Consider the following 5,714-nt stretch of genomic DNA (forward strand, 5'->3'; position numbering starts at 1 on the left):
TAAGGAGTTAAATAAAATTAGAAAAATGTTTCTAACATACGTACACACTTTTTTTTTTTTTTTTGGAGACAGGGTTTTTCTCTGTCACCCAGGCTGGAGGGCAGTAGCACGATCACATCTTATTGTAACCTTGACCTCCTGGGCCCAAGGAATTCTCCCGCCTTAGTCTCCCAAGTAGCTGAGACCACAGGCACATGCGACCATGCCCAGCTAATTTTTTGTAGAGACAAGGTTTCACCATGTTCCCCAGGCTAGTCTTGAACTCCTGAGCTTACGCAATTCACCTGCCTTAGAGTCCCAAAATAGTGAGACTACAGGTGTGAGCCATTATGCCTGACCCAGACACACTTTACTAATAAAAATATTAGGCTTTCAAAAGTGGTATCAAAACATTTATTTCTTGGCCTCATCAATAAAAACTGTGAAGAATTTGTTATGAAAGGAACAAAAATGTACACATCATACTACCTCATCCCCCAAACTGTACAAACAATTGCAAAATTTTCCTTCATCTATTGATACAACCCCAGAGAAGTCAGTCCTCACAGACCTGGAGGAATTCCCATGTCAGAATATTCCAAAAAGATATAGGAACACATATTCTTGGCAGAAAAAATCACTTAATGTGAAGGGAAAGATTGCCCATGAAATAATTCATGGTGATGCATTTAGTAGGGCCAGAGAGAGTTCAAATTTTGGCTCTTCCAGCTACTAGTTTTGCTACCATAGATATATCACAATCTCTCTGAACCTCAATGTCTTTGTTACTAAAGTGGGTATAATAACACCCATATCTCAGGCAGGGCGTGGTGGCTCAAGCCTGTAATCCCAGCACTTAGGAAGGCCGAGGCCAGTGGATCAATGAGGTCAGGAGTTCAAAACCAGCCTGACCAACATGGTGAAACCCCATCTCTAAAAAAAAAACAACCCCATATCTCAAGGTTAGTCCTAATACTGGAAGAGATATTTAAATTCCTAGCACAATGTTGTGTAAATAGAAAGTGATCAGTAAGTCTTTGCTTCCTCTCAGTCCCAGTTTTCCCGGAAACACAATACAAAATATTTCTGCTGGTTTGCATAAATCAAAACAAGTGGCAAAGGAGTAAAATTAAAAGGGCAAGAGAATCTAATGTATTATCTAGACAACTTTATTAATTGTGCAGTTAATATTTAATACGTATTGGGTTTGTTGGTATTATTCAGGTACTGCATCTGAATAGATCCCTCTCCCTTTATTTTGTCTTTAACAAATTTGGCAAAAGATGTCATTAATCATTTTATTCAGATCATAACATGCCAACGAAAAAATCACAGTTTTAATGTTTACTCATGGCTCTGAGAAAAATAGGGACATAGAAACAGTGAAAGGTTAAAGCATTTGTCTTTCAAGGCTGATAGGTATAATGCCGTGTCTCTAGAAATTCTCTCATTAGTACCGCAACGCCAGACCCCATAACATAACCTGTAAGAGTGATCAAGCCTTCTGAAATTGCAGGGGAAGTGGACAGCACAGAAACACCCCTTACGAGGCTTCAGAGACAGACACTCAACATGGACCTAGGGCTTATTGAGAGGGTTCTGAAATCTGCAGTCCCTATATGTAAAGTCCTGTTTAGGTGTATTTCACGCCTTTTTTGGTCAGGAGGTTCCTCAACTATCACTTCCTCCTGGAGGTCTTCTCTAGCCATTCTACTATCCAGCCAAAGAGGCCTCGCCCACAAAATCTTTTTCATCATTCTGTTTCCTGCAAAGCCTTACTACACCTGTGATTACCTTGTTTATTTGCTTCAGTCCGTCTGTTCCATTCGAAGCTTTCCAAACGCACGACTCTGGTCCTCCCCTAGTGCCTTGAACCTGGTGGGTCTCGATGGACACTTACGGAATAAATGACAAGCCCGTGTCTTTCAGATTTTTAGCAGACTCCATAGTCCTCCCTCCATCCCGCTCCCCCACCCCGCCCCCCACCTCTCGGGCAAGCGTTCTTCACCAGAAATAATTTTAAGGTCACGCGTTTTCATTTTTGAGATAAGGCTTTGGCATTTCGACCGCACCCACCGTCCCGCCCTCCCAAACTCGTTTGCTAACACAGCTACTCCCACACCCAGCAGGCCGCAGGGTTTGGAGGCAACCAGGGCAGGGGCAGCCTTGAACCGGCACACGTATCAGTTCACATTCCCGGCACTGGTACTGGCTCGGAGAGACAGCGCAGGAACCGTGGGGCCTGAGAAGCCACCCCGCCAAGGCCGCCTCAGGCCTCCGCCCCACCGGCAGCCGGGCGCCGCCCTCCCTCCAGCTTGGCCCTAAAGGCTCGCAATGGCGGAACAGGGAGGCAAGAGCATGGCCGCTTGGGTAACTTCACCCGGCGGCCCAGGGCTCAGCTCGCCGTGTGACAGCCTCGGGTACTTTGCCCAGCGGGGCGCGCGCCCTGCCCGCGGTAGCGAGGCTCCCTGGCAGTCGTGGCCACAACTGCTTCCGGGTGAGCGGGTCGTCGACCCCGTGGCCCCGCCCATCCTTCGCCTCCTTAGTCGGCCGCTCAGGCTGCGGCTCCTCCCGGGGCCGGTTCCCGCTGTCTCCGCCGCGGCGCGGAGGGCACATCGGCGTGACTGACTGGCGGGCTGCCGGAGCCGAGAGCCGCCGCGTCCATCCCCGCCCGCCTTGCCGGGGACCCGGGAGTGAGTCGTCAAGCCGCGCCCTTCGCCCCTCGCCCCAGCGGGCGCCGGGCGGGCGAGCAGCGCTTCGGCCCTTCCTGGACAGCGACGCAGTCACAGCCGGCGCCCAAACACAGGTGAGGGCCGCTCCTGCCGCCGGCCCGGTGGGAGCGGAGAGTTGGGGCCTCCTTCCCGGCCTGCGAGTCCCGTGGGATCCGCGCCGCCTCTGACCTCGGCTAGGGGGCCGGGCTTCCCTGGGGACTGGCCGGCCCCCGGCGGGCTCGCGGGCTGGGGTCGCCCCCTGCCTGCGGCGTTCTCAGGCATCCAGTCTGATTTCTAACGCTCCCCCTTCCTCTGCGCTGGGGAAAGGTACGTGTTACTCCCACTGTCCGAGAAATCAAATTGGGCAGCTGTCCCTCCGTTTCGGGTGCTCAAGGCCCCTTCTCTTCCTCCCCAGACGCCACACTGCGGTTCTGTCCCGGGACGAGCACCCCAGGGAACAGTGTCGGGACGGTGTGGGGCGTAACATTTTTGGGGGAATTTTACTCCTTCCTCCTTGAGCCTAGTTGGAGCGCAGGTTTCACAGGCGCTTGCTGGGTTAATGCTTGACTAATATGAGGCGTTATTGACACCTAGATTGTTAAGTTATGGAGCTCCAGTCAGCCCTGCCTGTGGGCTACCAGCAGGATGCAGGAGGACCTAAGGAAACCCACTTTTTCTTTCTTAGAGGGAAAACGTTCAAGTCTTTGCTTTACTTTTTCCACCGTGGGAGATACAAATACAGGCTGCTGAGACATGGCTAGCTAGATAAATACTGCATCCTAAACTTTCACTGTTAGTAGCTGGTTTTTTTTGAGCTTCCATTTAATGATTCAGCGTTTCTACTATAAACAAAAAAATTGTAGATTGGGTTGACTGACTAAAAATGATACGTAAGGATAATAGTGGCTCTTAATTTTTTTATATTGTCATAATGGGAAGAGAATGTGGGTGCAGTAATGGAACAAGAGAGAGGGAAAGCAGGGTATGGCTGGATAACTTCTTAATCAGTGTTTAAAATAGCATTTTTTCAAGATAACATTTTCATTTGGGGATAAATCTGCGTGAAAAAGTGCAATTATTGGAGAATGCTGTGTTGCAAATAGAGTTAGTTGGCAGGGACTCCAAGGTTGTTGTGGTTTGAATATCTTGCAGTACTAACCCTATTTAACCAACATCATGCTCTGTTTAACAGATACAGAGATAATGACCGAGTATTAGAATATACTCATGTAGAATAAGAATTTCGGAAAGTGTGATTCATTTCGAAGTTAGGTCACTCTGTGAATCATTGCTATGAATCTGAAAAGTGAGAGGAAAGCTAAGCTCGTGTCTGCCTAATGAGCTGGTATTCTTTAGTCATTTTATAGGAAGTGTGGTGTTATGTTTTGTTAGGTCTGTTGCTTCATATTTATCGTCATGAAGAATGGTAATGAAATAAAAGTTGAAGTATTTGCAGAACGCTCGAGTTTAGAATAGTTTGTTAGTTTTTAAGTGATTGCTGATTTTACTGCCCCCCCCCCCTTTTTTTTTGCCAGATGTGGGAAGATAAATGAAGGGGTCTAGAAGTAAATGTCAGTGGAAAGGAGAGCTACCATCACTAAGGTACGAAAATGTTCACTGAAAGAATTTGCACTATGCAACATAGCCTTCTGAGTGGAAAGCATCACCTATTTTTGTGATTCTGTCTTTTAAAATGTAGAATGAAACTACGCTAAGTTCTTATTTGAGTTCTGTTCTAGAAGAAAGTGTATTGAAGTTATGATTGGAATGGATTCACTTTAAACTAGAAATAACTTTTTATTGCTGAAATGTAATTTGATCATTTTTCACTTTAAAAATGTTAAGTAAAATAAGGTTGAAATCAGAGAATTATCTTGATACCCTTAGCCTTGTTTTTTCTTTTCCTTCTCTTGGAGTTCACCTGCTTTTCACTTTGATTTTCCTTTGTAAAGAACTTTAGCTAGTGGTAAAATAATGCCAAGTCGGTCCTGTTGGTCTAGCTTGCTAAATTCCTTTACTTTTTTCACTAAATTTTGCTGTCTTTTTTTACTTTGGCTATCCAGTGTATTCAGAGTGTTCCCTAATGTTGCTTTTGACTTTTGTCCAGCTAACAGTGACTTAAGAGTTTCAGTTCCCTGTGAACAGAGATTCCCTTTTGGAAAATCCCTTGTGGAAATTACTATAACTGACAGTCTTTATAGGTAAATAAGCAAGGGAAACCTTCCTACGTCAGGATTTAAGTATCTCCATAACAAAAAGACAAAGTGATATGGAGAATATATTTGGCAAAGTATCTGTGCCTCTCAAAACAAAAACAAGTCTTTATTAGAAATGAATTTAGCAAGAGGGAGGGAACAATTTCTTGCAGAACTCTTTGTGGATTGTTTACCTTGTTCCTAGTGTGAGAAGGAACAGAGTTGATCATATATAGAAAAAAAATAATTCTTGCAGTGTCCTGGGAATGTTGATGAGGATCATTCAAAAGGAAAGAAAATTCTTCTGTCTTTATCTTAGGATCATTATCCATTGCATCTTCAAAATAGAGGCTGTTTCTTAGCTTTTTACTTTTAAGTAGTTGCTTTCTATCTGGAAAATCTAAATGGAAAGATTGTCCCTTACGCAGGAAAGTGTACTACTTTATCCAGTTTGCAAATAAAGAATAGAATCTATGATCATCATTTAAACCCTAACTTTTGAAGGCCAAGGCAGAAGGAATGCTTGAGCCCAGGAGTTCAAGACCAGCCTGAGCAACATAGTGAGACCTTGTTTCTACAAAAAAAAAATTAGCTGGTGGTCTGTGCCTGTAGTCCCAGCTGCTTGTGAGGCTGAGGTGGGAAGATCACTTGAGCTTGGGTGGTTGAGGCTGCTGTGAGCCCTGAAAGCACCACTGCTCTCCAGCCTGGGAGACAGGGTCTCACCCTGTCTCAAAAGTAAATAAAACTCAACTTTTTTTTTTTTTTTTTTTTTGAGACGGAGTTTCACTCATGTTACCCAGGCTGGAGTACAATGGCGCGATCTCGGCTC

The 5,714-nt window shown here is 45.4% G+C and overlaps 1 protein-coding gene across 22 annotated transcripts in view; it reads left to right on the forward strand.

The window, feature by feature from the left end:
- Positions 1-2,484: 2,484 nt before the first annotated feature.
- LRRFIP2 (LRR binding FLII interacting protein 2) overlaps positions 2,485-5,714 on the forward strand; it is a 133,596-nt gene continuing 130,366 nt past the window's right edge. For 19 of the 22 annotated variants that reach the window (XM_017508469.1, XM_017508479.1, XM_017508481.1 and 16 more), the window contains exons 1-2: positions 2,490-2,785; positions 4,226-4,292. The gene's annotated coding sequence lies outside the window, so the exon portion shown is untranslated. Of the gene's footprint in view, positions 2,786-2,868; positions 3,018-4,225; positions 4,293-5,714 lie in introns of those variants that run through there. The other 3 variants (XM_017508484.1, XM_017508485.1, XM_017508470.2) reach the window with 2 other exon arrangements.

This window comes from Cebus imitator, unplaced genomic scaffold, assembly GCF_001604975.1.
Source record: "Cebus imitator isolate Cc_AM_T3 unplaced genomic scaffold, Cebus_imitator-1.0 Scaffold391, whole genome shotgun sequence".
In the NCBI taxonomy this organism is placed as follows: Eukaryota; Metazoa; Chordata; class Mammalia; order Primates; family Cebidae; genus Cebus; species Cebus imitator.